The following is a 21,808-nucleotide window of genomic DNA, read 5'->3' as shown; positions in this document are numbered from 1 at the left end:
TGCAAAAATCATGTCAATGCTAGAACTTGGTGTGACTTTAATTAACTAGTCCATATATAGACCCGAAAGATGTTAGGAGAAGTTGCAGAGGAAGAATGGTGAGAAAGGCTTGACCACAGAGGAGGCAGAATTGAGTCTGGTCTTGAAGGGTCAAGGGCAACTTAATAGGCCAGGAGGACCAAGGAGAAAGTCAGCAGAGACACAGAGGGGGCAGCAATGTTACTTAATCTTGTTATAAAAAATGATGAGGGCAGAATTGTGTTTGGCAAGCCAGGTATAAGCAGGCAAGTTAAACTTGCCGCATTCATACAAATGTTACGGGTCAGATACACAAAGCAAAGGCAAGTATTGATAGAGAGCCGAGGAAGAATCCCTGCATACATACAGCGATTTCTTTGGCTAAAAATCACATTGTCTGTACAGCATGTCATCTGCTAAGCAAATCTTCATCTCAAGAGAGATGCCCCAGGGAGTAAGGATAAACAATAGAGCGTTAGCAATCCTGAAAGCTGTACACAAAAACATTGTTTTATAGTCCAGTTTAATCCTCTGTAGACATTGTTTGATGAAATATACTTTTATGAGAAGTACATACTCTTAGCATTAAAAACACTGACACAGATTTATGAAAATACAGTAGGGTTTTCTCTGGACCCAATCAAGCCAATGTAATTTAGCACTACCATTTACACCTCTAGGACACAGCTTTTGCAAATGTGCAAATACTGAGGCATTAAACATATCTGTAGTGTTAATAATGGGCTTGATGTATACAGGTAAAAACCTTAAGGTTTCTGGCTAGAGAACCAACTATAGGCTATTGCTGATGTTCTGTTTCTAGTTCGGTAGGCAAGTAGCATGCTTAGATAGGAATCAGATTCCAGGCTATTATGAAGCACAAATTAAGACAATAAATGATGATGAGGCACTGGTTTATACCATGTGTCAGCAAACTATAGCCTGAAGGCTGAATCCAGTCTACTGCCTATTTTTGCAAATAATATTTTACTGAAACACAGCCAAACCTATTTATTTAGGTATTGTCTACAGCAGAGTTGAGTAATGGTGACAGAGACCACATGGCCCATAAAGTCTAACATATTCACTATCTGGTCCTAGACAGAAAGGGGTGCCAACCCTTGGTCTCTACTTTTTTTTTTTTTTTTTTTTTGAGACGGACTCTCGCTCTGTCACCAGGCTCCAGTGCAATGGCGCGATCTCGGCCCACTGCAACCTCCGACTCCCAGGTTCAAGCGATTCTTCTACCTCAGCCTCCCGAGTAGCTGGAATTACAGGCACGTGCCAACACGCACAGCTAATTTTTGTATTTTTGGTAGAGACGGGGTTTCACCATGTTGGCCAGAATGGTCTTGATCTCCTGACCTTGTGATCCGCCTGCCTCGGCCTCCCAAAGTGCTGGGATTACAGGCATGAGCCACCATGCCTGGCCTGGTCTCTACTTTCAATTGTCACAGCCTTAGTTCCTCTTCCTGTAATATATATATAGTTTCCTATTGACACTGTAATACATTGCCACAAATTACATAACTTAAAACAACACAGATTTATTTTCTGACAGTTCTGGAGGTCAGACATCCTAAAATCAAGGTGTTGGCAGGACTGCGTTCCTTCTGGAGGCTCAGGGGAGAATCTGTGTGCTGCATTTTCCAGCTTCTAGAGGCCACTTGCATTCTTTGGTTTGTGGCCCCTGTTCCATCTTCAAAGCCAGCACCTCCAATCTCTCTCTCTACTTCTGTCATCAGGATGTGTTCTTTTATCATTACATCTCCTTCTATGATTCCGACACTCCTGCCTCTTTTTTTTTTTTTTGAGACGGAGTCTCGCTCTGTTGCCCAGGCTGGAGTGCAGTGGCACGATCTCGGCTTACTGCAAGCTCCGCCTCCCAGGTTCATGCCATTCTCCTGCCTCAGCCTCCCGAGTAGCTGGGACTACAGGCGCCCGCCACCATTCCCAGCTAATTTTTTGTACTTTTTAGTAGAGATGGGGTTTCACCATGTTAGCTAGTATGGTCTCGATCTCCTGACCTCGTGATCCACCCGCCTCGGCCTCCTAAAGGGCTGGGATTATAGGCGTGAGCCACCGCTCCCAGCCCTGCCTCTCTCTTACAAGGACCCTTGTGATTACCTTGTGTATTCCATATTGTACATTGTGTATTCCACATTGTACACTCCACATTACATTGTGTAGTCCGTTCTCATAGAGCTATAAAGAACTACCTGAGACTGGGTAATTTATAAAGAAAAGAGGTTTCATTGGATCACAGTGCTACAGGCTGTACTGGAAGCATGGCTGTGGAGGCCTCAGGAATCTCACAGTCATAGAAGAAGGCAAAGGGGAAGCAGGCACATCTTACATGGCCAGAGAAGGAGGAAGAGAGAGAAGGGGAAGGTGCCACACAGTTTTAAACAACCAGGTTTCATGAGAGCTCGCTCACTATTAGGAGAACAGCAAGAAGAAAATTTGCCCCCATGATCCACTCAACTCCCACCAGACCCCTCCTCTAACACTGGGGATTACAATTCAACAGGAGATTTAGGCCAGGACACACTTCCAAACCATATCACATTGGGTCCACCCAAACAATCCAGAATATTCTCCCCATCTCAAGGTCCATAACATAATCAAATCTGCAAAGTCCCTTTTGCCATGTAACTTAACATAGTCACAGATTCTAGGAATTAGGACAGAGTTACTTTGGGCAGCACATTATTCAGCCTATTACAATATGTTAAATAATTTATTTCCCAAGGACAATGTAGGTATTTAAAGAACAAAATCAAGTACAGCTAAGTGTAACATAATAGAGATTTTTTATCATCCACCAAACTTTCTCCACATTTCCTAACTCTTCTTTCTCCAACCCTACCCTCTGAATCTTAACCTGTTTTCATTATTGTGCACTGCTGTCTCAGAAGACAATTGAGAAATGTTAATTTCTTGTATTTGAAATTACACATTCTTTGACTCAGAAACCCAAAGATTTCATTAAGATTTAAATCTACAATCACCTAAAAGTTTTTCTAACAAAAAATCATGCTACTGACATGTTTATCTCTCTAATTTATAGCAGACAAGACCTTCACCAATATAAACCTATAAGACAGGGTATCATGAATGCCATCAAAAAGGTAAGGGTAAAGTTGTTGTATGTGTTTTGATGATAGGGAAGTTAGATTTGGAAGGAAGACAGCAACAAAGGTAATAGCTACATTTGAGAGGGGGTCAAAGGAGAAGCATAAGAAGGGATGATATGGTTTGGCTGTGTCCCCACCCAAATCTCATCTTGAATTGTAGCTCCCATAATTCCCACATGTTGTGGGAGGGACCCAGTGGGAGATAGCTGAATCATGGGGGTGGTATCCCCATACTGTTCTTGTGGTAGTGAATAAGTTGCACCAGATCTGATGGTCGCATAAAGAGTTTCCCTTTTACTTGATTCTCATTCCCTCTTGCCTGCTGCCATGTAAGATGGACCTTTCACCTTCTGCCATGATTGTGAGACCTCCCCAGCCATGTGGAACTGTACATCCCTTAAACCTCTTTTTCTTCATAAATTGCCCAGTCTCAGGTATGTCTTTATAAGCAGCATGAGAACAGACTAATACAAAGGACATATGTGTTGGGAATCCACAAGGGTACCTACAGGGAGGAGCAAGTCTTACAAGGTAGATGGGTCACAAGGTATGTAAGGGAAGGTGACAGATGTGGGAGACCTGAAATTCTAGACCAGAGAATTTAGACAACTTATAGATGCTGTAGTTTTTTGGTCTGAGTAGATGCTGGACCACAGCTCTGTTGGTGGGCTATTAGTCTGGTCAAGTTTTAGAGGAGAAGAGGAGACAAGTTGATACATAAAGGGAATACCTGTCCTTCCACCTGTCCCATGTTTCCAGACAGCAATGCCACCCTCAATATTAGACTTCCTCTCTGTCCTCCTTCCTTCCTTTTTTCCTTTCTTTGCTTCCTTTTCTTTTCTTTTTTTTAAATTTTATTGCCAGTAGCTAGCAGTACATGATCTCTAGGCTCCATAGAAATTTTCTTCTAAATTTTGAGAAAAGAAAATATAAATTGGAGCTCTTACTAAGAAAAACATGTATCACAGATTGCCTTTCCTGCCTTCCAGTAACAGATTGATAATATTTTGATGCAACACTTCAAAATATAGTTAATGACAGTGAAAATCAGCCAGGTTTTTAGGGCTACTTCTGTGCCATTGCCCATAATCTATCCCTATAACACATTTTTTCATGTATCAGGTTTTTCAGTTTCTTTGGGTATTGTTGCTGTTGTTTTAGGTTTTTTTTTTTCACTATTTTAAATTGTCAGCATCATTTTCTGCAATTTGCTATCCTATGTATTTAATCTTTTCCAATACAGGAGATATAAATTGTATAAAGGCTTTTAAAGAGTTCTAATTCATTTTATGCATATTTTGCAAATTTGACTACAGGAAAGTGCATTATCACAATGTTGACTTTGTATGTAAGCATTGTACATGCACGTAAAAACATTGAAACTTTTTCAGCAGATGAAAAGATATCCCCTCTGTATATCTGCTTCTGTGAAAGATAACATAAGCTCTGGGATCTCCGGGTGACTGCATATGCTGTGATGATGCAGTGGTGATCCATCAAGGTTTTTGATTAAAAGACTTGGATTGTTCATAATGGTATTTCAGATGAGTGCATTTATATAAGCTATTTATTTTTTAATATGGTTCGTCTGCTCAAAAATGTTATACCTGTATTACTGTTGTTAATATATCTGTTTTATGCTTGCAAAAATATGTATGTCATTACTGCCTGTATTCTATCACATTTTTATGTTTCTCAACTCTCCTTTTAAAAATAATTATATTTTTGGAATTTTGATTCTTTGAGATTCTAATTTTGGGGATTTTACACTTTCAGGATTTCAGTCTTTCAGGATCTTCACAATAGGGATTACGGTATTCAGGATGGTGTCTTTTGGGATTATGTCCCAAACCCCCATTACAGGGATGCCATTCATTCTTCATTCAGATTCTCATGCCAGCTATTAGCTTTCAACGTCCTTAATGCCATAATCTCTACTTAATTCAGGCCCGGATGACCTGTTATGGATTGAATTGTATCCCCCATAAAGTAATGCTGAAGTCCTAACTCCCAGGATCTCAGAATGTGACCTTATTTGGAAATAGGATTGTAACAAATTGAATTAGTTAAGATGAAGTTTTACTGGAGGAAGGTGAGCTCTTAATCCAATATGACTTATGTCCATATAACGAGACATGGACACATGGAGGTATCTTCATTTCTTCATACAATATGAAGTCACATACAAATGACAGCATGCCACGCAATCATGGAGGCCGAGCTTGAAGAGTTGCAGCTGCAAGCCAGGAATCTCCAGAGCTAGTAGAAGCTGGATGAGGCAAGTAACAATTCTCCCTGTGTTATAAGTCCATTCTCACGCTGCTGATAAAGACATACCAGAGACTGGGCAATTCACAAAATAAGTTTAATGGACTTACAGTTTCATGTGGCTGGGAAGGCCACACAATCATGGCAGAAGGTGAAAGGCACGTCTCACATGGCAGCAGACAAAAGAAGAGAGCTTGTGCAGGAAAACTCCCGTTTTTTTAGAACCGTCAGATCTCGTGAAACTTATCAAGAGAACAGCATTTCTTGAGAAAGACTCACCCCCATAATTCAATTATCTTCCACCAGGTTCCTCCCATGACAACGTGGGAATTGTGGGAATTACAATTCAAGATGAGATTTGGGGGGGCGGGACACAGACAAACCATATCACTCCCCTCCAGGTTTTAGAGAGAGAGAAGCTCAACAGACATCTTGATTTTGGACTTCAAGCTTCCAGAGCTGTCTGATAAATTTCTTTGTTTTAAGCCACCCAGTTTGTGGTACTTTGTTATGGCAGCCCTAGAAAACCATCACATGCTTAAAATAACAAAAATAATCATTCAATAAATACTTATTAGCCACCCACTATGGGCCAGGTACCATTCTAGGTGTTAAAGATATGGCACACAAAACAAAATGCATGCATTCATGGAGCTTACCTCCTACTGGGGAAGAGAGAGACATTAATCAAAATATTACGGCATCATATGGTGATAGCTGTATGAAAAAAATTAAAGTAAGCAAGAGTGTGTTTTTTTGTGCATGTGCATGTATGAGTCTAACTTAAGACAATGTGGCCTTGGAAGGTCTCGCTGTGAGTAAAGACCTAAATGTATGAGATTAAGCCAGCTGAGGGAAAGAGCATTCCACACAGATGGAGCAGCAAATGCAGAGGCCTTGAGGTGGTCATGTTTCTGGTGTACTCCAGGAAGAGCAAGGAGATGACAGTGGAAGGAACAGTGTGTGCAAGAGGACATGTGGCAGACATTGACAGCAGAGAGTCAATGAGGGTGTGCGTGGCTCAGCCATATGTAGAATCTTATCCGTATTGCAAGGACATTGCCTCTACTCTGAGGCATCAGGGAACCCCTAGGGGTTTTTGGCAGCAGAGGACTAACATAACCTGACTTACTTTTAACTAGATCTTCCTGCTTGCTATGTTGAGAAAAGGCTAAAAGGGACAAGAGTGGAAGTACCAGGCACACCAATTAGGAGATCTTAAAGTAGAATGTATTTGTCCCATCAAAATTTATATGTTGGAACCTAAGACCCAGTGTGATAGTTTTAATAGGTGGAGGCTTTAGGAGGTGATTGTCATACAGGCTCTGCTTTCATGAATAGAATTAGTGTTCTTACAAAAGGGCTCCAGGGAATTAGGCCCCTTTTACCTTCCCAACTTTTCCACTATCTGAAGACACAGAAAGAAGATGCTGTAAGAAGAATAGGCTCTCAGCAGACACCAAATCTGCCAGCACCTTGATCTTGGAATTCCCAGCCTCCAGAATGGTGAGGAAATACATTTTTATTCTTTATAAATTACCTAGTCTCAGGTATTTTGTTACAGCAGCATAAACAAACTAAGACAGAAGGTTATGGCAATAATCAAGATGAGCGATCATGGTGTCTAAGACAAGAGTAATAGCCACAGACAATAAAAAGTGGCCTGATTCTGTCTGTATTTGAAGGTGGGCAAACAGGATTTCCTTTTTTTTTTTTTTCTTTTTTTGAGACAGAGTCTTGCTCTGTCACCCAGGGTGGAGTGTAGTGGCACAATCTCAGATCACTGCAACCTCTACCTCCCGGGTTTGAGCAATTCTCCTGCCTCAGCCTCCCTAGTAGCTGGGATTACAGGTGTGCACCACCACACCCGGCTAATTTTTGTATTTTTAGTAGAGACAGGGTTGTACCATGTTGGCCAGGCTGGTCTCAAACTCCTGACCTCAGGTGACCCAACTGCCTCTGCCTCCCAAAGTGCTGGGATTACAGGCATGAGCTACCACACGCTGTCAGGATTTGCATTTTTAATGGCCACAGTGTAATATCTTAACTTCTCAACTAGACTGTATGTTCCTTGTGAGCAGAGCCCAGGTCTTATGTGTCCACGGTACTTGTCCCACCTTGGTCCCAGCATCTTAACTGAAAGCAGATGCTCCTGTTTTCAGTGAAGAATGTGCTCTCAGTGGAACCCACTCTTGATCATTCAATGCAAAGGAACTAAACGGTGTTCAGAGACCCAACAATGTCATGCAAGTATGATTCCAGGACACTCCTCATTTAAGTCAAAGACCAACTACATGAAAAAACATTTTCTGGGACAACAACTCCTAACCTTTATCCCTTGCCAAAAACCCTAAAGCACATCACCTCACTGCTGCAAATTTAGCTGTATTCAAATATTCCAATACTGTATTACCAAGTACTGAGCACCTTTTTCATTCCACAAACTTTACTTAACATGCTCTTCTGGTTTGAAAACAAATAAACAAAACACCAAAGAAAAAGACACAACTTGGATCATTCAAGCAAATAGAACTGAGAATAAAAGCACTTTGGATTATTGGCTCAAGTTCCCTTAAATGAAAAATGAAAAAGAGGAATTTTTTCCTCTGAGGATAATGTCTCAGAGATTTACAAATGGTTAAGAGATCTGAGAGTTGATTATTCATTCCCCGAAGCAAAAATCAACCAACAAAGAGAATTCTTCAACATTAGGATGCCAGGCAATGTGGTGTTTGGCATCAGCAATGAAGTGCTAGCACTCAAGTTCAGCTTCTTGCATGCCAGAGGTTATCATTTCTAGCTATGATAACTCCAAGTTTGTTTGGATCACACATGTTTCAGGTAAAGGAACTCAGGAGTGAATTAGCAGGGAAAATTAGGTAAGGGTACCCCTTTACATCTGCTAAGACATATAGGCAGAAAGCAGACCAGGTCCTACAATGAGATTCGAAATGGGAACCCAGTGAGAGACCCAATTCCTTTCCCTATCTAAAGATGGGGCTACTTGAGTTGCCACTGCAGTGAGCAGACAATGTTGAGAAAGGATGGACAGCCCTGTGACTCATCTTCAGAAACCAGATTTATGTTTTTTGTATAAAAATCAAGGTAGCCAGATACCATCCATGATCGGATACCAACCTAGCCCTGGCATAAAATGATCTAGGGCTGAAGGAGAAATGGTAAGAAGAGAAGTGGAAAATACATCATCAATGCTTGGCACAGGAATACAAATAAAAATAGCTGTCAGCCACTTTAAGAAGAGAGCAAGATAAAGCATTGAGGAGGAAAGAGAGAAGCTGTTTTTATAAAGATGGGATAGAAAATAAAGGTAAATGGGAGAAGAGTCCAGACAAAAGATACAGAGTGGTGGGAAGACTGGAGATACAGAGAGGAACAAATCTCCATCCTAGCTCTGGCTACTTGTACATTCTCACGTGGTCAAGCAGGATCTCCAGTGAATACTGGAGCACACCCAGATGCTGCAAGAAACTTTGAAATGATTTGGGGCATACACACAGGCCAGATCAGGAGGTTATGCCCAAAATCAGATGGAAAAACCTCCCTGTGGTTTGCACCCTGCCCTCCTATCCTCTGCAGGACATTCAGAGTAGGTGCTTAATTAATACATTTTGTATGTACACTGCCTTCCAAGCTTCTGCTCCTCCTCTGATTCCAAAGAGGTTTTGAGTTTCTTATTCCTCACCAAGTTCCTGGCTTCAGACTGGCAGATGCAAACGTCTGTCATCTCTCTCTGTCTCAGATGCCTGGGTACAGAAATAGAGCCAAATCACAAAAGCCCTGGCCAGGCTAGGTGTCACAAATATGTAATGTCCTTATCCTGATTATGTTCAGTTTAAAAATTTGGGGTCTTTCTTCTTTAGATTTTTCTAACTATATAGTTTCTTTACTGAAAATGAGAGATACCTATAACAAGATGTGTGCACAGAAAGAATCGGATATATGGGTAGTCTAGAAACACTACCTTAAAAATGGACAACCAGCAGCCCTCAGGGCTGTTCTGACTATGGAGTAACCATTCTTTTATTCCTTTACTTTCTTAATAAACTTGCTTTCACTTTGCAAAAAAAAAAAAAAAAAGAAAAGAAAAAAAGAAACACTACCTTGACATATTTTTAATGTAGCAAAATATTAACTAATAGATGATATCCTTGTCTCAATGTTAAATATATACCTTAAAGAAGAATTCACTCACAGTTCCAGGTTGGCATTCTGTAAAGTGAAGGCTTAAATTTTAATATGCCCGGCTGACTCTCCACTGCTGTCCATCAACCTACTGGAGACTTTCATATCATTAGTTAGGCCCTTTTCTCTGAGATGTACTTTTACACATTCAGTTCCCCAGTCTTACCTGGGGAACTCTGAGATGTCGGGAAGACATCTCAAAGACAACCTGCCCACCACAGCATCCATGCTTCTCCACCCCAGATTTGTCTCTTCCCAGCGCCATTTTCCACTTTGGTAAAAAGCAGTACTATCCACCCATTATTTAAATCAGACACTTAGGGAAAATCCTCTATTCCCACTTTTAACCCACTTCCAGGTTTAGTTGTTGTTCTTTTTTTTTGCTTGTTTTTTCCAACAGCAAATCCTTTCATTTTACAAATCTTTCCATAACTGGCCTTATTCACTGCTACAACCTTAGTTAAGTTCTCCGTCATTCCTTTGATGAACTATTAAAACAAACTGAACCACTTCCATTCTTGCTTTCTCTAAACATTGTATCCCATCTCCCCTCTATTAGCTTGCGTTGTTAAAATGGAATATCTGAGACTGTGTAATTCATAAGGAAAAGAGGATTAGTCGGCTCATAGTTCTGCAGGCTCTGCAGGAAGCATAGCACTGACGTTGCTCAGCTTCTGGGGAGGCCTCAGGGAGCTTCTACAATCATGGTGGAAAGCAAAGGGGGAGAAGGCACATCACATGACAAAAGTGGGAGCAAGAGAGAGTTGGTGGTGGCGGGGTGCCACACACTTTTAAATAACCATAGCTTTTGAAAACTCACTATTATGAAGACAACACCAAGCCATGAAGGATCAGCTCCCATGATGCAAACACCTCCCCCCAGGCCCCACCTGCAGCACTGGGGAATACTATTCAACGTAAGATTTAGACAGAGACAAATATACAAACTGTATCATCCCCTTTGATTAAAATCCTTCAGAACCTGCCTCCTTATTCACACTCAGGTAGAAGAGGTCTCAGCAACTGCATTCCTTATTGCCTTAGGGCCTCAGGGCCTTTGCATACCTCCTTCTCTACCTAGAATATTCTTCACAGAGCTTAATTGTTATATCCTTAGAATTCACCCTTTCTAGTATAATACCGTTATTCTTTATTTCAATGTTCCATTTTTTCCCTTCAAAAATAAACATTTATTGTTAAAAAAATTTATTTATTTATTTGTTAAAAAAAACAAGATTATCAATTGAACCCATTAGATTATGAGTTCAGTTTGGGTAGGAAATACACCTATCTTACTATTGACTTCCCACCACCCAATATATTGCCTGGAATGTAGAGGCATTCAAAGATCCATTCAATCCATCAAGTGAGCAATCAATCAATATCCAACAATGTCAAAATGTGAGGGCTGATTTATGTTGTATATTATTTTCCTACTTTGAACATCTAGAACAATTGTTTATATCATTACCTTGACAATCAAACTATGACTTTCTAGTGATGATTTTTCATTACAATCCCAAACTGTTACTGCTCTTCAATATTTTGCCAATCTGTCTTCCAAACCAGATTCAAGCTCTTTAATGGCAAGAACCAAGTCCTGAAGTACATTCACTCACTCAACAAATGGGAGGCAAACACTGTTCTAGGGATTGCAGACACAGAGTTGTACAAAACAGGTGGGATTCTCGCCCTCAGGAGAGTATGGGTTACCCTCACATTCATTACTTTAATCTATTTAGCATGCTTACGTGCCAAGCACTGTTGTAGACAAAAGGGATATAACAGTAAACAAAGATAAATCCCTGCCCTTGAAAACTCTCATTCCTATGTGAACTTACATGTGCACATCACAGGGCTGAGCCTCTAACACTGAGGCTGTCAATACATACTTATGATGCCAAAACATAAAATCGGGAAGAAGTTTTGTGTTTATAAAAATTCACTGCATTGCTCCTTTAAATCATAGAGAATTGTGAGAATGCAAAATCAGAAGACAGGGCATCTCTGAAGCTCTGAGTACCATGGTTCTTTCAAGCCATTTTAAACCAGATAAAAATTGCCTAAGTATATATATATATAAATTTTTTTTTTTTACCTAGTCCATGTTACCAATCTAAATGAACTGTCTATGCATAGAAAACTGCTTTATGCCTAAGATAATTACTGGGATTTAAGAAAGTGAGAAAAAAGAATAGGTGGGATTGAGAAATTAGGTAAAACAGAAGAGGCCAACTAAACCCAAGTGCTGCCCTTCAAGGGCTCTAGTAACTTATACCACATTTCATGCATGTGATTTCACTCACAAAGTATTTTAAGTAGTTTAGTATGCTGCATTGTCAAATGACAAAGAGCATTCTGGATTTCAAAAAGAATTAAAAACATCCAGCCTCGTTTGCAATAGTATTTAACTCCAACAAAAGAATGAAACAGAAGAAATGCAGTATGTCCTGACTTGGACCCTGCCAGTAGGAGATGGGAAATTTTTACAGGATTTTAACTGAATTATTGGATTTGACATCACCACATGGAGCTCTGCATCATAGTGCTTTTCTGTAATCATCTTTCAGAATCCCTAAGTTGAACGGTAAAGTTCTACCTGAATAATCATAGAAGAGAATATTTTTACCTCAACAAGTTTTCCTATACTCAAAGGTCAAAATAAACAGTCTACAGTTTTAGTAACTAACACCCCCCATAAAAAAGTTCTACCATTGAATTATAGAGCCTATAGTCTTTGAATTTCCAAGGCAGGCAGGTCTTTGTGGCAATTTCTCATTTTATTAATAGATGAGGGAACTGGAATCCTGAAAGAGTCAAGGATTTCCCAACATGTTAATGAGCAGCACAAGCAACATTTAAATTTGGTGACTTGAAGAGTGGCCTGTGCACTCATCTAAAGCTGCTGTCTTTCTCAACTTCCTCCACCCTCCTCCTTCTCAGCACTATCCCTTCACATCTTGCTACTCACCCTGAACCACTGGAAGGAGCAGAATGAGCAGAAACCCAGGCCACTGGAGGACAGAGAACAGGGAAGAGTCAGTCTCTGTGCAATTACCAGCCCTCTACTAAGGACGCAGCTGAGAAATGAGGACCTGCCACTGCTGAGTGTGACCCTGCTTAGATGCTCTGCATGACACACGTCGACCGTATCTTTACATTCTGGGAAAATACAATTGTATTTATTATTTTGTGTCTTTAGTTCATTAATGCTATGTGCTTTTTCAGCTAAAGTAAGGTCATTATTACTTAGGAGTCTGAATTGGACATTATAATTTTATTTTAAAAAGTAAAATTTTAACACTCCATTTTGAATCAGAGATGTCACACCCTTCAAAATTAGCACTTCCTTATTATCATCTAGCTTCCAGCCTTCACTCTACCAAAACTTTTCTGACTTCATGAAATTCCTAGGACACATAATCTGTTTAAAAATATTAATATATTCTATCAAAAATTAATGACTTTTCACCTAGATCAATCAGTGCTTTGCTAAATTAATTTTGTTTATTTTCAGATCCAAGTTGTTTTATGCATGCACAAAAAGTGAAGCAATAACTGTCAATATTTTTGCTTCATTAGCAGAAGAATTTCACACAAGATTAAATGATCTTAATTTTATGTCAGTATTACCAGACACTTCAAACGAAAAGTAAAGTTAATTCCAGAAAAATTTGGTTTTCTTCATGCACATCATAGAATCAAAGTAAATTTTTGGAAATTCATTCTGTTGGAGGTGAAACATATAACATTATTTTGAATGCCCACTGTAACCTCAGTTTACAAATATAATATTGTAAATAAAACGTAAAAATATTCAGGCTGAAAGAGTTATTTATTTCAATACTAAAAGTAGAATTAGTAAGCTCCATTTAGCAGTATTTACTCCAAATTTAGCATTTGTGTAAGTAACTGTAGAAAGTGTCAGGCCTCTGAGCCCAAGCTAAGCCATCATATCCCCTGTGACCTGCCTTAACTGATGACATTCCACCACAAAAGAAATGAAAATGGCCTGTTACTGCCTTAACTGATGACATTATCTTGTGAAATTCCTTCTCCTGGCTCATCCTGGCTCAGAAGCTCCCCTACTGAGCACCTTGTGACCCCCACTCCTGCCCGCCAGAGAACAACCCCCCTTTGACTGTAATTTTCCTTTACCTACTCAAATCTTATAAAACGGCCCCACCCACCCCTATCTCCCTTGGCTGACTCTCTTTTCGGACTCAGCCCACCTGCACCCAGGTGATTAAAAGCTTTATTGCTCACACAAAGCCTGTTTGGTGGTCTCTTCACATGGACGCGCATGAAAGAAAGTATTTTCTCAATGAAAAATATTTTGATCTACAGAGAAGAGTCAACTAGAAATGTCAACAATTTCCAATGTGTTAGCCATAAAGTGCAATCTTGAAGACTTCAGGTAATTTTATTTTTTTAAAAAAGGAGATGATGATAACAATGAACCTATTGAAAAAATATGTTGTTCAATAAAATACCGGTGACTCGGTACAGAAAAAAGCACATGCAGAAAGAAGCAGAAAGAGACCACTTAACAGATCCAGAGAGAGGCAGATACCGCGTGGCTCCTGATGGCTAGTTCTCCCAGACACTCAATACTGGCTCCATTATGTTTGTGTGAGAACTCTGTTGTCTTTCAATGTCGCCATTTTTATTTGAGCTCATTTGAGTGCATTGGGTCTTTGCAAACCAAAAAGTCTCACTTTACTTTTCAAGCAATACTTCCCATATGAGCCATGACAGCCTTCAGTTCTGAGTCAGCACTTTCACAGAGCTGTGATTTTTTTTTTTTTTTTTTTTTTTTTTTTTTTTTGAGACGGAGTCTCGCTTTGTCTCCAGGCTGGAATGCAGTGGCGCAATCTCGGATCATGGCAACCTCCGCCTCCTGGGTTCAAGTGATTTTCCTGCCCCAGTCTCCCAAGTAGCTGGGATTACAGAAACCGGCCAGCACTCCTGGCTAATTTTTGTATTTTTAGTAGAGAGGGGGTTTCACCATGTTGGCCAGTCTGGTCTGGAATTCCTGACCTCAGGTGTTCTGCCCGCCTCAGTCTCCCAAAGTGCTGGATTACAGGCATGAGCCACCGCACCTGGCTGGAGCCATGTTTCTTCATTCACTTAGCTGTCTTCCTGTTAATCTGGGAGTCTTTAAGGCAAGAATCATGTACTTTACAGTCATCTTTAGCACAGTGGCCAACATTTTGTAATACTTTGTAAATATTTGGAAAATAAATTAGTGAAGATTTATGAAGATCAAGAGTACTTTATCTTTACAATTATAGATAAAAAACCTCATTCCATGAAGGGCGTCTTACTTTCCTGAATTTCATGTTATGTTCTTCTTCATGCATTTTTTTATTGCATGAATATTGTTTTTCTATTACATTCCATTCCAAGATTTATCATGTTCCCATGTTGGAAATTTTTTTATATGTCTATCTCCTCAATTCAACTGAGAGTTTGTCTTGAAGTATTTAATCCCCATTATATGTATCCAGTAAATGTTCAACAAATATTTAAGTATTAATTAATTAAATAGTACACAAATGAAAGAACTGAAGCATGACAATGATGACGCTCTGTGACCAAAAACAAACCACTTCAACAAAAGGGAGAAACCCCAATGACTTACTGCTGATGAATAGCTGGTAAATTCTGAGACTGACCTGCATATGCTACTCTCTGCTTAAATCTAATGTTTTCTAATGAAGGTCTAAATATTTATGTGAAAAGCCATGAACAGTCATTGGACTATTTGAAGTGTTATTTTGGCTTAGATCCTCTTGCTTCTTTTTCATAACTTTTGACCCAGAGACACAGAAAGTAGTCGGTCTTTCAAGAGCTACGTGACTCCTAGAAACCTGGAAATCATGAGTTCAGTCTCAGTGGTGAGTGAAAAAACCAAAAATATCAATAGAAAATTTTCTCTAATTCTGTCTCCAACCTGACTCAAAAAATTCACAAATGTCCTCTGCATTGAATTACAGTCTTCCTCAATTCTCAGCAACACACAATATACATATAGGAACCGATTAAAGGATTTGGCTAATTCAGATTATTTAATTAAAAAAAAGCTTTTTCTGAAATAATAATTTGAGGCAAAATATGTTAAGTACCCAACTTAAGAATATCAAAAATCTGTACCTCACTCTATATACAACCTCACCAGGGAAGACAAATATACTGCAGAGCATATGGCAAACTAAATGCAGATCAGTAACAGTGATACTGTAGAAAAAAAGAAAGTCCCATTGGAACATAATTGTAACTAAAAATACTCAAAGAAAACTAAGAATTGACCATAAATTATCCAAAAAGTATCAACCAAGTTTGTTTACTCAAAATTTGTCATTTGAAACAACAAATTATGTAATAAAAATTATTAATTCCACTCTATCTGCAACTCAGTGTTTCTGTGAGACACTTCTAAATACTTAGATTGGCATGACTCCATTTGCTAAGGAAAGGGCTAAAGAGAAAACTATAGTTTGTAAGACACATGAAGGCCCAATTCTTTCCTCCAGCATGACCGGCTCACACAAGCAACCACTGGCAGACTCCACTTATTATCATAGTTAAGGACATGCAATTTGAATTATCTTAGTCTCCAAAAATCAGAAAATTGGTTCCATGCAGAAGCCTACAATTACTTTGAAACAGCCAGGGATTAACAATGTACGTATTATTGAGTGTGTCTGCAGCAAGGAATGCTTTTGGCTTCAGTCTATCTGTATTTTATCTGTATTCTATCATGAAAGGAGGATTTAAAACATGCCATTCTGATCAAATGCATGGCCTCTTGAAGTCTTTAGAGACTAGGGTGAACTCATGTTTACATTTTAGTTCCACTTCAAGAAGAGCCTTTGTCTCTATTAATGAGAGGAAATCAGTCATAATGGGAGGGAACAACCCAATTTTCATCATCTTTCTGATAATTAAAATGGTGGAAAAATCAAACATCGACAACACCTTTAATTTTATAAAGACAATTGTTAGAATGAGCTTTAGTTTTCCTTAAAAGCATGGGCTATGAGTTAAGCAAGCATAACTTGAGAACCTCACGTCCCCACTCCTGCCAAAATAGATGAACATATGGTCAAAGTGCATTGTGAAGACAGTATAATATATGTAGTTATATGAGATTATTGCATCAGTTCTATGTAGCTATAACTTATCTTTTACCCAATACATTCAGCAGAACATCAATTAGGGCTGTGATGTGGCAGGGCTACTCAGAGTGGGGATTTCCTACCGAAGGATAATACACATTCTAAGGCACAATCTCCTACCTACTGAGTCAGGATCTGGCAGTCAGGTTAGTGAAACCTGTAATTGTAGTGTGTTTCCTAAGAGACCTGTAGAAAGTCTGGCTGGATCAGTTTGACTCTGATTTGGGAACTCCTAACCTGTTCTAGGCACATACTCCTTCTTTCTGCATTATGGGTTTGTGTCTTTCAAAAAGAACCTCAGAAGGTGACCTCCCATTTGAAATACGGTTGCTGCTGATATAATTATTTAAGTGTTAGGTCATGTTGGGATAGGGTGGGCCTTTAATCCAATACGACGGGTTCTCTCATAGAGGAGTGGAGCACACAGAAGGAGCACAACGGGATGGCGAAGGAAGAGGCTGGAGCAATGCAGCTGCAAGCTGGGAATGCAAAGGGTTGACAACCACCACTAGAAGCTATGAAGAGGCAGGGAAGGTCGCTACCCACAGTCTCAGAGGGACCTTGGCCCTGTGCTCATTTTAATACTGGACTTCTAGCATCCAGTACTGTGAGAGAATACATTTATTTTGTTTTAAGCCACCCAATGTATGGTACTTTGTTTCGGTAGCCCCCAGAAAATGAACATACTCCCCAATTATAACACAACAGGAAACAAGATTCATGGAGTGAATGGTAGAACCAGACCTGAATGCTGATTCTCTTCTCACCTGAAGTGCCACAGTTACCTTCTTGTTGTGTGATGATCAAAATGTGCTCTGAAGACAACTACCTCACAAAGAATTGGGGGTGCTTGAGAAAGAAAAGAAAAGAAGAAAAAAGAAAAGAAAAAAGAAAGACAAGTTCCTGAGTTCCATCTATGACCTAGTGTCTCAGGGTCTATGGCAGGCAGGGAATGAGCATCTGCATAGCTAAGAGATGTCTAGGCTACACCAGCACTTATAATTAGTTTGCAAACCTTGTCTAAAAGAATAGGGTTTCCTGATTAATTTGATTCGGAGTTAACTAAGCGTCATTTAAGCTATCCTTTGACTTTAACCTTTGTTATGGAAAATTGTTCTATACTTACAGTCCAAATTCTTTTTTAAGCAACTGGACTCAATAATACTAATTGTAAGTCACTGTAGAATACACTTGAGCTCTGTGGCTCTTACAGAAAGAGAAAAAGAAACAGAGAAAAGACAGACAGAATTCTTTTTAAATTGGAGACAACCTAAGACTGTCAACTAGTATCTATCATCACTGTTTTAAATAAAAACTAGGAATAAAATACAGTGTTCTATATTACAAAAATAGATATACCACACCACTCCTATTTAAGTTCATTTCACTATTGAGTGGTCAAAATAAAAGGTCTTTAGATTAGCTCTTGGGCGTCATTATTCTAGCTCTGAGATTTTTCTTTTTCGGTATCAGGACTCCTTAAAGTAATGAAATTTTTGTCAACATGCCCCTCCAATGCCCACGTGCATATGCTCAATTTGTATGCAACTTAGTAAACTCAGGGTTAAAGATACGTGACTTATGTTAGGTGGTGGCTACTGGGATGGAATGTGTACCAATTTGCCTATGTTCTGGAAGTTACTATGCTTTCATTAAAATCCTGTATAGCCATCAGTTATTTTTTAAGAGATTACAGATTATCTGTTTGGTTTTTTCTTGGTGATTTTTCTAAAAGAACTCCTCTATCCCTCTTCCCCTGGCTTATGCTCATACTCCCTGTGCCCCAACCTCTGGAAGATGCATTAAAAATCAGAAAAAAATTTGTGCTTTCCATTGCACATTGCAACTTGCTGCATTATTATAAGGATTGTGAATCATCACCAACTTTCTCTCTACAATATGAGTGAGTAGGTGGGTCTCACTAGGAATATTTCTATCCTACTCTAATAACAAGTTGGAAGCATTTGCTAATTTTGGAAAATAACATTTCTTTAGCTCTTAGCTCTAGGATACTGGTTGGTTTTGGCAAAATTCAAAATAGCATTGGCATTAAAGTTGAAAGTCAGTTTATTTGCTCAAGTTTAACCAGAGTCAGGGCAAAAGAAGAAGACAAAATCTCACAATTTTGCTTTTCAGACAAATTTTTTAAATATCCAAAAGAGAGAAGCAAATGAGTTCCTGTGATAGCTCAAAGAAGCCTTGTGTGTGCAGAAAGTCTGTCAACTCTTCAGAAAAATGTCTTTGGCACCTCCATCATTCTGTTCTCACTCCTTCCACTCCCAATTTGTCTCCTTGAATCTAGAATGCAGAAATAGTCTCTCTGCCCATTCAACGTACTATCCCTACACACTATGGTCACATTAATCTCATAGCACTTATTCAATCTTATCGTGCTTTGGCTCAAAACTCTACATATGCTCTCTAGTTGCCTTCAAAATTAAACATAATTTTTGGTCAGACATTTAGATCCTTCAAAATGTGTCCTCAAAATGTGTCATTCTCTCACTCTTCCTATATGAGTCTCTGTCTTCCACCACACTGTACTCTTGATTATAAATTTTGTGCTTTTAGACTTTCTAGACCTTGTAATTTTATAATCCCTTATTCCTGGAATATTTTCTTGGAAAATCTTCACCTAACCAGAGAGGACCTATTCCTTAAGGCCCAACAAAAACACCAAACTCCCCTAGAAATCACTCTGGTCTCCAAAAGGATGCAATCTTACATGTACAAAAACCTTGATAACATGGTACCGGCAAATATCAGAACTTCCCATAATCTATTTGGTGTTAGGTTACCTGCATACTCTGCTTTTTTGTAAAAGCACTCAATCACTCCACAGCAACATTTATTGATCACCTACTTTGTGCTAAACAATGGGGATATAAAACTACTTAAGCAAACCTTTACATGATGAAGATGAACTTGTGAGGATAAAGACACAAAGACACTAAGGGAAAGGGCGAGGAGGGGCATTTACACCACTCAGGGTGTGAGGAAAGGCCTGCACAGAAGATACCCCTAAACTGAATTGGTGTTTCCCCATAAGTAACTGTGAAACAATGATGAGGTTCCAGGGAGAGGACGTTGTTCCACAGGTTCTCAATGTCTATCTGGGAATTAATCAAGATCTTGTCCTGATGAAAATCAGCACGAAACTATTTTGAAAAGAAAAGTCTGCCCTAGTTATAAAGCAGTATTACTAAAATAGATTGAGCATTTATTTAATACAAGGCTCCATTTAAACCTCCAATAGTGAGGAAAACTTACCGTAAGCAATATTGCAAGGAAGCTGGGCAAGGTTGGGTGGGATGATTATAATGGGAGAATTCGTTTTTACACAAAGGCACACACAGGATAAAGTCTTAATTAACAAGAATTTAGGTCGAGGTTCAGCTTACAGCACAAGAAGACATTAAAAAATAAAAAAACAGGTTATGTTCCAGTTTTATTTATTTTAAATCCTAGGATATGTCTAGAAACCCTTCCAATTCAAAATAATCCTCTCCCTTTCCCTGAAGCCAAGGTGTAATATGAGGGTGAGAAGATGGACATTTAGAAAGACAGCTTTAAAGCACGACAACGTTGTTTTACATTTAAGAAATCCTAAATGGTATTTACTTAATTTCTGGGTGGCTAAATGTACTATTGCTTTCTGAAATGAGAGGAGACTGTAAAACTGCAGTTAACCACACCATGCCATATGTATTCCAGTAAAGCACTGTTTCACTCCCAGAAAGGAAGAGCTTTCGTCCAAATGCATTCAGCAGGACAAGGATAAGCAAGAAAGACACAAAGGAAAAGAAGTGACAAAAAGTAGCAAAGGGAACCTCATGTTTGGCCTGCAGACTCAGTGGACATGCCTCTTCTGCGAAGATACGAATTTTTTGAAAATTCTTCACTGTAACTGCATCAGGCCTAAGCAAAGGAGGAACGTACACCTGGTATTTCACAGAACAGAGAAAGCAACTGCAGCCAGAAACAGGAGAACTCAACGCTCGAACCTGAGTGTTTTTTCAGTACAACCACTTTCTTGGCATAGGGGTTAAGAGCTTGATCTCTGGATTCAGACAGGCCAGGGTTGAATCCCAGCTCTAACTTTCATGTGTTGTATGATAATCTTTCTGGGTATGCTCTCTCCCCACTATAAAATGGAGATAATAAAGCCTACTTCAGAGAGTTTGTTGGAAGATACAGAGATAATCCGTATAAAGTCCTCTGCACGGTGACTGACACACAGGGAGAAATCCGTAGATCATGGCTGTTGTGACTAATCACTAAGAAATTACCCCAGTGATTAACAGATGTGCAGCATTTTAGTTCCTTTTTCCATATCCAGCCAAGGGACCTCTTCAGACTAACTTAGAAGGGGCACTTGTTTTCAAAAGGACTGTCGATGGGAACTGGGTGAGGCTCTGGCCACAGACCTTCCCAGTGCAGGGTTATTAGTGCAGACTTGTCACAGAGCAAGCAGTGAGGGACTGCCAAGGGCAGGGGGCTGGGAGACTTGGAGCTTTAAACACTTTCCCCTCCTGAGGCCCTGGACGCCTGCTGGCTTCTATTTCCTTCCATCCTTGGTGTCCAGGGAGGGTCTGACACAGGGAGCTGTTTTGGGGGAGGATTCCTATTCATGCTTTAGAACTGCACAAGCTGAAGAGAGAGGCTTAGAGGAGAGGCAGACTGAAGTCATTTGCAAAGTTCAAGGTCATCTTTCCTTTTCCTTTCTTTTGACTCTAAAAGTAAAAAGTTATTAATTATATCACAAGCCTAAAAAAATTCTCCTAATCCTGATCTTTATGAAGTTGGGTTAGACACTCATGCAGCAATATCTGTTTTTGTTTATTTTTGAGCAGGTCTGTTGCCTATGCTTAAATGCTCTTGTTAAAGCTCTCTGTTTTATAGCTAATCACATTTTTATAGCAGGCATGAAGCTCTCTACAAGGCCCTTGCTGAGCTGTTCCTGTAAATCAAAACCTTACTCGGCTGTTCTTCTAGCTGGCA

The 21,808-nt window shown here is 39.5% G+C and overlaps 1 protein-coding gene and 1 long non-coding RNA gene across 3 annotated transcripts in view; both read right to left on the bottom strand.

The window, feature by feature from the left end:
* The window catches only part of FBXL7 (F-box and leucine rich repeat protein 7), a 433,105-nt gene that overhangs the window by 216,505 nt on the left and 194,792 nt on the right, over positions 1-21,808 (bottom strand). The gene's annotated exons all lie outside the window — the stretch shown is intronic.
* Positions 1-21,808, bottom strand: part of LOC134730366 (uncharacterized) — a 197,594-nt gene that overhangs the window by 97,150 nt on the left and 78,636 nt on the right. The window contains exon 2 of the long non-coding RNA XR_010112107.1: positions 1-21,808. This exon is cut by the window's left edge and continues 97,150 nt beyond it; it is cut by the window's right edge and continues 21,632 nt beyond it. This is a non-coding gene — a long non-coding RNA (uncharacterized LOC134730366).

The sequence above is a fragment of the Pan paniscus genome, chromosome 4 (genome assembly GCF_029289425.2).
Source record: "Pan paniscus chromosome 4, NHGRI_mPanPan1-v2.0_pri, whole genome shotgun sequence".
NCBI classification, from domain to species: Eukaryota; Metazoa; Chordata; class Mammalia; order Primates; family Hominidae; genus Pan; species Pan paniscus.
The sequence above is the reverse complement of the archived record's forward strand: the minus strand, read 5'-3'. Positions and strand labels throughout refer to the sequence as shown.